Here is a 13178-nt window from a genome sequence, read left to right as displayed (position 1 = left end):
AGTGGTGAGAGTGGACATCCCTGTCTGGTACCAGATCTCAGTGGAAATGCTTCCAACTTTTCCCCATTCAATAGGATGTTGGCTGTGGGTTTTTCATAGATTGCTTTGATTGTATTGAGGAATGTTCCTTCCAAACCCAGTTTGCTTAGAGTTTTCCTCATGAACGGGTGTTGTATTTTATCAAATGCTTTCTCGGCATCTATTGAGATAATCATATGGTTTTTCTTCTGCAGTCTGTTAATGTGGTGTATTACATTGATTGTCTTGTGCACATTAAACCATCCCTGCATACCAGGGATGAATCCCACTTGGTCTGGGTGGATGATCTTTCTGATGTGTTGTTGCATTCTATTGGCGAGAATTTTATTGAGGATTTTTGCATCTATGATCATGAGGGATATTGGTCTGTAATTCTCTTTCAGTGCTGCATCTTTTTCCAGCTTAGGAATTAAGGTGATGCTGACTTCATAGAAAGAATTTGGGAGGATTCCCTCTTCTTCGATTGTTCTGAATAGTTTGAGAAGAATTGGAGTTAGTTCTTCTTTAAATGTCTGGTAGAATTCAGCAGTGAATCCATCTGGTCCTGGGCTTTTCTTTGTTGGGAGGGCCTTGATTACTGTTTCAATTTCTGTCTCAGTTATGGGTCTGTTTAGGTTTTCGATGTCTTCCTGGTTCAATTTAGGTAGGTTGCATGTGTCCAGGAATCTATCCATTTCTGATAGGCTTCCCTGTTTGCTGGCATACAAGTCCTTGTAGTAATTTCTGATGATTCTTTTTATTTCTGTGGTGTCTGTTGTTACGTTTCCTTTTTCATCTCTGATTATATTGATTTGGGTCTTTTCTCTTCTTTTTTTAGTTAGTTGGGCCAATGGGGTGTCAATTTTGTTTATTTTTTCAAAAAACCAGCTCCTCGTTTGGCTGATTTTTTGTAATGTTTTTCTTGATTCAATCCTGTTGATTTCTTCTCTGATTTTAATTATTTCTCTTCTCCTACTAGATTTGGGTCTGGTTTGCTGTAGGTTTTCTAGATCCTTGAGGTGAATTGAAAGCTCATCTAGTTGGTGCCTTTCCAATTTCTTGATGTAGGCACCTATTGATATAAACTTTCCTCTTAACACTGCTTTTGCTGCGTCCCATAAGTTTTGGTATGTTGTGCTGTTATCCTCATTTACTTCCAGAAGGTTTTTGATTTCTCTTTTGATTGCTTCTATGACCCATTGTTCATTCAGGAGCATGTTGTTCAATCTCCATGTGTTTGCCTATGCTCTAGGGATTCCTGAGTTGCTAATTTCCAACTTCATTCCTTTATGGTCTGAGAAGCTGCATGGTATGATTCTAATTCTTTTGAATTTGCTGAGACTTGCTTTATGGCCTAGTATGTGGTCAATCCTAGAGAAGGTTCCATGTACTGCTGAGAAGAATGTAAAATCTTTAGCTGTAGGATTGAAAGTTCTGTAGATATCTGTTAGATCCATTTGGGCTATAGTGTCGTTTAAATCTACTGTATCCTTGTTGATCTTCTGTCCTGTTGATCTGTCTATTTCTGAGAGTGGGGTATTGAAGTCCCCCAGTACTATTGTATTGGGGTCTAAGTCTCCCTTTAAGTCCCTTAACAAATCTTTTAGATAAATCGGTGCCCTGTAGTTAGGTGCATATACATTGATAATTGTTATATCTTCCTGTTGAATTGATCTCTTAATCATTATGTAGTGTCCCTCTTTGTCTCTCTTAATGGTTTTTGTGGTAAAGTTTATGTTGTCTGATATTAAGATGGCTACACCCGCTCTTTTTTCATTTCTGTTGGCATGGTATATCTTTTTCCAGCCTTTCACTTTCAGTCTGTATGGATCTTTGTTGGAAAGATGTGTTTCTTGTAAGCAGCGAATAGATGGGTTTTCTTCCTTAACCCAATCAGCCAATCAGTGTCGTTTAACTGGACAGTTCAGGCCATTCACATTCAATGTGAGTAATGATAAGTGGTAACTTTGCCCTGCCATTTGCCAAAGATAAGTTCCAATATGTGCTTTGAATTCCCTGTGATCTTTTGCTGTGAGCTTTCCTTCCTTGGTTTCCTTCCTTTACCTTCTTTCATATTGATGACCGTGTTTCTTTGTTTCTGTATGTAACACATCTTTAAGCATCTGTTGCAGGGCTGGATGAGTGGCAATAAATTCTTTCCATTTCTGTTTGCTATGAAAAGTCTTTATTTCACCTTCATTCACAAATGATAGCTTTGCAGGATATAATATTCTGGGCTGGCAGTTTTTCTCTCTTAGTACCTGGGCTATATCTCACCATTCCCTCCTAGCTTGTAGAGTTTCTGATGAGAAGTCAGCTGTGAGTCTGATTGGAGATCCTCTGAGAGTAATCTGACGTTTCTCTCTTGCACATTTTAGGATCTTTTCTTTATGTTTCACTGTGGAGAGTTTAATTACCACATGTCGTGTTGAGGATCTCTTTTGGTCGTGTTTATTAGGTGTTCTGTGAGCTTCCTGTACTAGGATTTCTCTGTCCTTCTCCAAACCTGGGAAATTTTCTGCTAATATCTCACTAAAAAGGCCTTCTAATCCTTTCTCCCTCTCCATGCCTTCAGGAACTCCTAGAACCCGAATGTTGGGTTTTTTAATAGTATCCTGAAGATTCCCGACAATATGTTTTAGATTCCTAATTTCCTCTTCTTTTCTTTGGTCTGACTGTATCCTTTCCTGTTCTCTGTCTTCTAAGTCCGATATTCTCTCTTCTGCTTCACCCATTCTGTTTGTAAGGCTCTCTATTGTGTTTTTCATTTGATCTATTGAATTGTTCACTTCAGTCACTATCACAGTTTCCTGTTGTACTAGTTGTTTCGTTTCATTTTGATTCCTCCTTAATATTTCATTTTCACGAGAGAGATTTTCTATCTTGTCCATTAAGGATTTCTGTAGTTCAAGAATTTGTTTTTGAGAACTTCTTATGTTCTTATCAATTTTTTGAGATCTGCTTCTTGCATTTCTTCTATGTCATCATCCTCATAATCTTGAATTGGGGTGTCTTTTTCATTTGAGGGCTTCATGGTGACTTCCTTGTTTTTATTACCTCGGTTTTTGCGTTTGTTATTTGGCATATTGGAGATATTTGGTTTCTTCACTGTGGTGCTTTTTCTTGTTATACTATGACTCTAGTTTAAGTGGACTATCTTTTTTTGATGGAGCCTTAGGGCTTGAGATGGGTGTGGCCTGAGAGCTCTGTTTGGTGTGCCAAAGGTGACACTCCCAGTTTAGGTGTGGTAAACCTCTCTCTCTCTCTCTCTTTCTTTTTTTGATTCAAAAGGGAAGTTATTCTGCACAGCTGAATGAAGTTGGAGGTAGTTAGCAGGCACATGATATACCCACAGGAGCCAGAGATCAGAAGCTCTTTCCCAAGGACCACACAGGGAATCTGTTCTGCCCTCAGAGTGGGCTCAGATTCTCCTTCAGTCTCCCACTGGGTTGCCAAAGTTACAGAATTGTAGCGTCTCTGGAGAGTGCTCACGTGAATTCCCTGAGTTCTCTCCCCCACCGTCTCTTTTTTCACAGTCTCAGTTCAGTAGCACCACAAATTTACTAGGTCCTAATCTCCTGTTAATTCGCCCCACCCAGAGTCAGGTTTTTCTGCTAGGCTCAGGGCCGGTGCAGACCTGAGGTCGCTCTGCTTATGACGTATGTCCAAGATGGTGACTGCTCTTTGTCTTGCTCGCCCTTGAGAGGTGAGCGGAGAGAGAGAAACCCGTGTCCGTACCAGTCACCTTTTTTTTTCTCTCTCTGTCTTCCAGTTAGCCTGGTGAATTTCCCCCCCCGGGGGGTCGTTCTCTCTAGTCTCCTCTCTCCACTTGCCTGCCAGTGTCTTGGGCTATTGAGGTTCGGCTCACCTCGCGTTCCAGCGCTGGTGTGTTGAGTCTGCCGCTGGTGTCCCGAACTGTGGGCTCCCACGCTCTCCACGCAGGTCCGCTCCCCTTCCAACGCTGATGTGTGGACTCGGAGCCCTGGATGTCACAAGTCTCCCCGCTGTTGTCTGTGTGGCACGCACTCCCCTTCGAGCCCTGGCACGCAGAGCCTGCGGCTTGCGCAGCTCGGTCCCGCAGCTCGGCTTCCGTGCGGTGGGAGACCTTGTTCTCCCAGTAGGTCCTTTGATTCATGGCCACTCATTCCAGAAGAGTTTCCTCTGCAATATTTTCCTGGTTCTTTTTTCTGAGGCTACCGTAACTCCCCTTTTATTAAACTAAATTTTCCCGGACTATCGGTGCGCGCCCTCACTTTTCCGCCATCTTGGTTCCCTAGAATGGTATTTTCAAAGTCAGGATAATTCCTTTATTATTGCAAGATAATTACCATATGCCTTCAATCTTCCTTTAAATCTCAATTATCTCCTGTACCAACCTCTGTGAATAAGAATTATCCCAAACTTTTACCTGAACTTTAAAAAATAAACTTGAAATTTAGATGATTCTAAGAAGGAAGAAAATATTTCTATTGTTTCATGAATTTCTAATAGCTCCAATATATCAAAAAGATATGCTAGGGCAGAGAAAAAATGCATTATTACCTGTCTCTTAAGTTAGACATGTTCTATCCTTTACAGGTGAACAATTATGGAATAAAATGTTAAGGGATATGTACAAAATGCAATGCAAGAGCTGACCAGATCAGAAACCTTGCAGTTTAATGTCAATTTTGCTAGATAAGGGAAAAAAATTCAGTCATTCCAGGTTATCTTACTCCAACTAAAAATACTGTGGAGGCTGGTGCCATGGCTCACTAGGCTAATCCTCCGCCTGTGGCACCGGTACTCCAGGTGCTAGTCCTGGTTGGGGTGCCAGTTCTGTCCTGGTGGCTCCTCTTGTAGTCCAGCTCTCTGCTGTGGCCTGGGAAGGCAGTGGAGGATGGCCCAAGTGCTTGGGCCCTGCTCCCACATGGGAGGCCAGGAAGAAGCACCTGGCTCCTGGCTTCAGTTTGGCTCATTTGGTAGCAGCCATTTGGGGGCTGAACCAATGGAAGGAAGACCTTTCTCTCTGTCTCTCTCTCACTGTCTAACTCTGCCTGTCAAAAAAATACTGTGGTGGAAAGAGACTATATAGATTTTAAAATTATTTTTGATCAAAATCATTTTGCATTGCCAATTTTTATCTAGTGTACAACTGGATTTTCATATAACGTATTTCAGTAATTGCTCTATAAATAAATTTTATTTAATATTTGTATATAGTGAGGCTGACACTATGCCATAATGGCTTAAAGTGCCACCTAACATGTTGGCATCCCATATAGCTGCCTGTTTGTGTTCTATCTGTTCCAATTCCAATCCAACTCCCTACTAATGTGCCTGGAAATGATGCCCCAAGTGCTTCAGCCCCTTCCTCCCATATAGGAGACCCAGGACAAACTCATGGCTCCTCGCTTCAGCCTGCCTGAACCCTGACCATTGTAGTAATTTGGGGATTGAACCACTGAATGGGAGATCTCTCTTCTGTCTGTCTCTGTCTCTCCTCTCTCTGCAAGTCTGCTTTTCCAATCAACATTTTTTTTAAAAGGTGTATATAGTGTCACAATATTTTACATCATTTATTCTTGTGTAGCTTCTTTCATAGGCAGATGCCAATAGTTCCATAAGAGTCCACAGAAATGACTAACACAAAATATGCCAACAAACTGGAAAATCTGGAAGAAATGGATAGCTGTCTGGAAACATACCATCTACCCAAACTGAGACATAAAGACATAGAAAAGCTAAGCAGACCAAAAACCAAGATGAAGACTGAATCAGTAATAAAAACCCTCCCAACAAGAAAAGCCCAGCACCAAATGACTTCACTGTTCAATTCTACCAGACTTCTAAAGAATTAATTGTATTCTGCTCAAACTATTCAAAGCAACTGAAAGGGAGGGAATCCTCCCCAACTCCTATGAGGCCAGAATCATCTTAATTTCAAGTAACTCAACAACAAAACAAAGAAACCAGTTAATAAATGTGCAAAGGACTTGAATAGGCTTTTTTTTTAAAGATAAAATTCAAATGGCCAACAAATACATGAAAAAATGCTCAGAATCACTAGCCATCATGGAAACGTGAATTAAAAACCAGAGTGAAGTTTCCCCTCATCCCAGCTAGAATAGCAACCACATAGAAATCAACAAAACATAAATGCTGGTTAGGATGTTGGGAAAATGTTCCCTAATATACAATTTTTGGGAACATAAACTAGTATGGACATTGTGGAAGACACTATGGAGATTCCTCAGAATCTGAAAATAGATCTACTATATGACTAGCAATCCCACTTATGGGAATTTATCCAAATGAAATGAAATCAGCATATGGAAAAATTTATGTGTACCCAAAAGTTTATTTCGGCTCAATTCACAATAGCTTAGTTATGGAATCAACCAATGCTGGATAAACAAAGTATTGTATATATACATAATGGAATACTAATCAGCAATAAAAAAGGAATGAAATCTTACTTTTATGAAAGATTTGGAACAGGTTTTTAACACTTTTATTTTTAAAGATTTATTTATTTGCTCTTTTTTTAAAGATTTATTTTATTTACTTGAAAGACAGAGTCACAGAGAAAAATAGAGACAGAGGTTGTACATCTGCTGGTTCACTCTCCAGATGGCCACAATGGCTAGAGCTGTGCTGATCCAAAGCCAGGAGCCAGGAGCTTCTTCCAGATCTCCCATGTGGGTACAGGGGCCCAAGCACTTGGGCCATGTTCTATTGCTTTCCCAGGCAATAGCACAGAGCTGGATTGGAAGAGGAGCAGCCAGGACTACAATGGGCACCTATATGGGATGCTGGCGCTTCAGGCCAGGACTTTAACCCACTGTGCTACAGTGCTGGCCCCAGGATTTATTTATTTATGAGACAGAAAGAGCTACAGAGAGAAAGAAGAGACACACAGAGAGATCTTCCATCTATTGTTTCACTTCCCAGATGGCTACATATCTGAGACTGGGACAGGCTGAAACTAGCATCCAAAAGATTCTTATGGGTCTCCCACAGGGGTAGCAGGGGCCCAGAGACATGGACCATTTTCCATTATTTTGGAAATATATTTTAAAAATAATTACATAATATTTATTTTAAATAAGTTCACACAATGCCTAGATATAAAATGCATTGTATTCTTCTGTCAGATTATAACTTCCTCACACACACAAACAGCACCTTGCTTATAGCATGGGATTAAGGTAATCACAAGATCTCTGGCATGATTTGCCCACCTTCAGTCTCCAACCTTCAATGCCACTGCAGAGAACTCTTTCTTAAAAGGTAAATCTTATCCAGTCACATACTGCTTTACAATTCCATCAATAGCATTTAGATTAAAATACAAATTCCTGAGTTTGGCATACTAGATCCTCTAATATCTTACTCTTTCTAATCTATCTCCTATTTTCATAGAACTATGTGGCTTGAGCTATGCTGAACCATATGTACATGGATTGTGTACTTCATTCTGCTGTCCTGAGGTGTGGGACTATATGGCCCACTTTGCACAGTGTGTCCATCTTTTTCTTAGTGAATTGCACTTCATTCTTAAAGACCAGTCTAGACATTACTTTCTTCTAAGAAGCCTTTCCTGACCGGAGACTAGTTAGGGTGACTCTTTTGTACACTAAGAGCAAAAAGATGTTTGAGTACTTATCATAAGATAACATCAGTTTTGAAGCCTCCAAGAGGATTATTTTCTTGCTCAGTGGCCTCAGCAGATGGCATATGGCAGTAATTAAGGCATGTTAAATAAATCATATAAAGAATCAAGATATCAAGGATTAGAACTGCAAATACACAATAAAACACTTTCAACTAAACCTTACATGGTAGACTATGAAAAATATCTGAAAGGAAATAAGCTACAGAACTATCTAAATGTTTATGTAAATTATCTTTAAGTTTTTGTTTTTTATTCTTAAGCATAGTTTCCATAGGTAAAAACAAACATAAGGTGATTTTTTTGAAAATTAATTAAAGATGAAACAAGAGAATAACTACAAATTTTAGTAAATAGAATACAGCACTTTGATAAAACAGAGGCCATAGAAATTAATGTACAATGCAATCATATTTATGCACATAACATGAAGCAAATTACTTAAATTCACTACTTCTCAGTTAGATGCTATTCTTCTAATCCTAACTTCTATGAAAGTAGCAAACAAGTAGGAAACTAGTTAGAATAGTAAAATATTACAAATATCTACACACATACTATTATGAACTATGATCTTGAGCAAGAAATATTGCTGCCAATTTTGAAAGCATTTCAGATAATGCTTAATTTCCAGAATTAAGTACTATTAAATAGAAAGAGAAAATAAAACATCTATAAGGAGCACAACTATGTGATTCTACCTGAAAATGATCTCATTATAGTTGGATATCTATAAATTTCAAATGGTGAAAATACTAGAAAGGGGATTATAAAAAAGAACACCTCTGGATCTCCAGAGCACTTTTCAATGAGGTGCAGAGTTGACTAGACATAGTAAATAAGGTTAATGCCAAAATTTCACTTTAATAGGTTATTTTCCAAGCAGAAAGGGATTCTGTAAACAGTTAAAAGTGAACACACTCACACACACACAAACCTGTTTATAAATTCTATGTAGGGTTGTCATATGGCTAACCCACTGTAGGGGACTATGTAGAACCTGAGATCCGTTGTTGGAGGATGTCCAAACATCAGTCAGTATAGGTCACATCATCTATTTAAACCAATTCTCTGGAGATAAATGTGTTGAAAATAGTGTCTCATCTTTGATAGTGCAGTCCTCTATGAGGACTTTCTTTGTCTATCTCTCCTGAGAACAAATCTCTAAATCTTCTGTTAGAATGAAGAATCAGCAATCATGTTGTTGAATAAGGTTGTTGAAAGGAATAAGAGTTTATGCTCCTTAAATCCAAGCACTCACCACAGCCTTCACAAATTTGGATCAAACATTCTAAATTAATTATAGAATTCTGTTTAGCTGTTCCTCCCAACATCCAAAACTATTAACATCTCCTGACTTCTGTTTGTTTCTTTCCTCTTCTCTCTGCTCCAGCACAATATGGCTTCTTAAATGTCCTAATGCTAATCTCTACAGGTATAGGGGAGGTAGCTAGAGGAAATGCACTTATTTATCCCAATTCATTTAACCTAAGGGTATAGTATTTTTATTTTTATGTTTTACAATTGTTATAACTTAAAATATTAATTATATATTTAGTAGTGTTCTACCAAAGCTAATGACATTAAATACAGACTTCTGTTAGAAATTTCCCATTTCTTCTTCCAGCATCAGTAAAATGGTGTCAGGCTTCAAAGATGGAGGCTGGGTAAAGAAGAGGAAAGAAAACAGAAAAAAGAAAGAAAACAGAGTCTTTGAATAATTTGTTCCATATTTATTTATTCTTTCAAAAATATACCTACATCTTATGCTTCCAAATATGTATATTTGGCACGACTTGTTATGATATAATGATTTTTCTATCCATTGCTGGAATCTTTATAATTAAATATGCCATTTAAGAAAACTTGCAAAAAGTATTTTTCTTTTCTTTAGGTTTAAAGATTTATTTATTTGAAAGGCAGAGTTACAGAAGGAGAAGAAGGAGAAGGAAAAGAGAGAGAGAGCATGCTCCCATCTGCTGATTCACTTCCTAGATGACTGTAACACCCAAGGCTGGGCCAGGCTTAAGCTGAGAGCCAGGAACTTCTGGGTGCCACATGGGTGGCAGGGTCCCATGAACTTGGGTCATCTTCTGCTACTTTCTAGATGCATTGTCAGGGATCTGGATCAGAAGTGGGGCAGCAGAGGCACAAACCAGCATCCATATAGGATGATGGCATTGCAGGTGGTGGCTTAACTAGCTATACCAAATGCCAGCTCCTCAATTTTATTTTTAAAAAATAGTTAAATATCCCATTGGTTCTAATGTATGGGAATATTAAGTAGGAACAGCATAGAATACCTAATGATTTCCAGAATTTACAAAGCTGAGAAAATTTTGATCGATGTAATTAAAAGTTTTTCTATGAGACTTCCAAGAAAACATGAGAAAAGCTCCATTTTATTACACACTAATTTTTCCATATTAGGTATGACACTTTCCTGAATTTGATAAATAATGAAATACTTTCTCTGAGATTTTGAGTACGGAAATTAAAACAAATATTATTTCATCATTAAATGTCTTCAATTTAAAAAAGTTGTAATAGTATATAATTATTATCACTTAGTTTGCCAAATAGTTAAATCAAAGTGATAAAAGTGTAAATATCTTCAATATTGAATATAACTTATCTATGAGCTCTGAAAGAAATCCTATTTTTTCAATTTAAAAATATCCTAATATACTATAATTCATTGGGAAATTATTCTGTTGAGTATTCTTACCTAATACTGCCTTAAATGGTAATCCTATGGTCACTGTAAAAAACAAACCATTATCATTATTGATAGAACACAGAAAAAGCCTTTAAAATATCATCACTTAAAACATTATAAGACCTAAAATATGATATAACATCTTATCTTAAAACCCAATTGAATTAATACGATTCAAAATTTTCAAATATTCAGATGTTTCATACTGCCAAGTAAATAACCAAATTAATTGGCATGTTTATGTGGTGCTGGCATCACAGGCAGTGGTTGAACATGTTGAGCCACAATGTCAGCTCCAAACTGCAAATAATTTTCTTTATATTGAACCCTGGAAATGATTAAGAATCTGTTAGTTTTCACTCTGTCTCTCCTTCTCTCTGTCAGCCTCCTTTCAACTAAATAAATCTCTAAGGAAAATGAGATCAGTGCTGTGGTACACGTGTGGTGAGCTACTACCTCTAAGTCTCAGCTACTCCACTTCTATTCCAGCTCCCTGCTAATGTGCCTGGGGAAGCAGTGGAAAATGACTTAAATACTTTTGCTCCTATCACCCCATGGGTGACCCAGATCATTGAGTTTCTGGCTCCTGCTTTCAGTCTGGCTCAACTTAACTGTTGCAGCCATTTGAGGATGGATGGATGATGATCAGTTTTTCTCTCTCCCTTCCTCCCTCCCCGTCATTCTGCTATTCAAATAGATAGAATAAAACTTTTTATTTTTAATTTTATGAGAGAGAGAGAGAGAGAGAGAGAGAGAGACTCCATCTACTGGTTCATTACCCAAATAGCTTCAATGGACAGAGCTGGGCCTGTCTGAAGCTAGGAGCCAGCAGCTTCTTCTGTGCACAGGGGACCAAGTACATTATTTACAGAAATAAACTAGGCAATAAGCTTTAAAATGCAAACTGACATTAAGAAGTCTAATATGAAATTTATATGTTCATGAAAATACTCTAAATTTTCTTACCATTAACTTTATACTCAATAAAATATTTTGACCTCATATTAAAAATAAATGTATAAATGTTATTTTGTTTTGTTTTGTTTTGTTTTCTTTTTTAACTTTTATTTGATGAATATAAATTTCCAAAGTACAGAATATGGATGACAATGGCTTCCCCCCCATAATGTCCCTCCAACCCGCAACCCTCCCCTTATCCACTCCCTCTCCCCTTCCATTCATGTCAAGATTCATTTTCAATTCTCTTTATATACAGATCAGTTTAGCATACATTAAGTAAAGATTTCAACAGTTTGCTCACACACAGAAACATAAAGTGAAAAATACTGTTTGAGTACTAGTTATAGCATTAAATCTCAATGTACAGCACACTAAGGACAAAGATCCTACATGAGGAGTAAGTGCACAGTGACTCCTGTTGTTGACTTAACAAATTGACACTCTTGTTTATGGCCTCAGTAATCACCCTAGGCTCTTGTCATGAGCTGCCAAGGCTATGGAAGCCCCCTGAGTTCACTGACTCTGATCATATTTAGACAAGGCCATGGTCAAAGTGGAAGTTCTCTCCTCCCTTCAGAGAAAGGTACCTCCTTTTTTGATGACCCATTCTTTCCACTGGAATCTCACTCGTGGAGATCTTTCATTTAGGTTTTTTTTTTTTTCCCCAGAGTGTCTTGGCTTTCCATGCCTGAAATACTCTCATGGGCATTTCAGCCGGATCCACATGCCTTAAGGGCTGATTATGAGGCCAGAGTGCTATTAGGACATTTGCCATTCTATGGGTCTGCTGTGTATCTCACTTCCCATGTTGGATCATTCTCTCCCTTTTTGATTCTATCAGCTAGTATTTGTAGACACTATTCTTGTTTATGTGATCCCTTTGGTTCTTAGTCCTATCATTATGATCAATTGTGAACAGAAAGTGATCACTGGGACTAGTGAGATGGCATTGGTACATGCCACCTCGATGGGATTGAATTCGAATCCCCGGTATGTTTCTAACTCTACTGTTTGAGGTAAGTCAGCTTGAGCATGTCCCAAATTGCACATCTCTTCCCTCTCTTATTCCCACTCTTATATTTAACAGCGATCACTTTTCAGTTAAGTTTCAGCACTTAAGAAGAATTGTGTATTGCTGTATTATAAGATCCCTCTAATTCTAAATGCCTGTGACTCTGAAATCATTAGCATTTATTGACTTCTTTTCACCTAAGAAAGCATCATAATTCACACTTACTTGACTTTTATGTATCAATATATGCTTTTGCAAGAGTCATATAATGTATGTAGGGTATATACCTTGCTTCCAGTAAAGTTGCCATGCTCAGTCCTGTAAGCTGTGAACAAGACAGTTTCAGTTCTTCAGCATTACACACAACTGTAAATTCCAGCAGCGTAACAGAAGTATTATCACTATATACAAAGGAAGATAGAGATTTACAAAATTTTTAGAAAGGCATTAGTATAGTAAATAAATATATTTCTTTCTAAAGTTATAACATTTGAATATTTAGAACAGGAAAACTAAACAAGTCCTTGCCAATAATAACCTATATTGGGGCCCATATAGAACTCATTTTCCATCTTATGATACTAAAAGAATTGGGGTTATAAGGAAAAAATGAAGTCACACATGCAGAAATTTTAACCAAAACAGAATATAGATAGTGTATTTGTGTCATCTATAATCAAACACATAAGAACATACTATATTCCAGTAAATGATTTCTGAATATTTTTAAGTTTTATTGATGAGGGAATTTCCTTTTCATTGTACAGCAGTTATTCCCCTTTCCATAAAAGTGAAAATGATATTTCTCTTTATTT

General features: G+C 37.7%; 1 long non-coding RNA gene across 1 annotated transcript; it reads right to left on the bottom strand.

The window, feature by feature from the left end:
- Positions 1-6747: 6747 nt before the first annotated feature.
- Positions 6748-12847, bottom strand: LOC138844570 (uncharacterized). The gene is made up of 3 exons (XR_011380505.1): positions 12651-12847; positions 10401-10433; positions 6748-9335 (listed from the first exon to the last, which is right to left on the bottom strand). It is a non-coding gene; the product is annotated as an uncharacterized lncRNA (long non-coding RNA).
- Between the last annotated feature and the right edge of the window lie 331 nt (positions 12848-13178).

This window comes from Oryctolagus cuniculus, chromosome 12, assembly GCF_964237555.1.
Source record: "Oryctolagus cuniculus chromosome 12, mOryCun1.1, whole genome shotgun sequence".
NCBI lineage: Eukaryota > Metazoa > Chordata > Mammalia > Lagomorpha > Leporidae > Oryctolagus > Oryctolagus cuniculus.
This window is presented reverse-complemented; position numbering and strand designations above follow the sequence as displayed.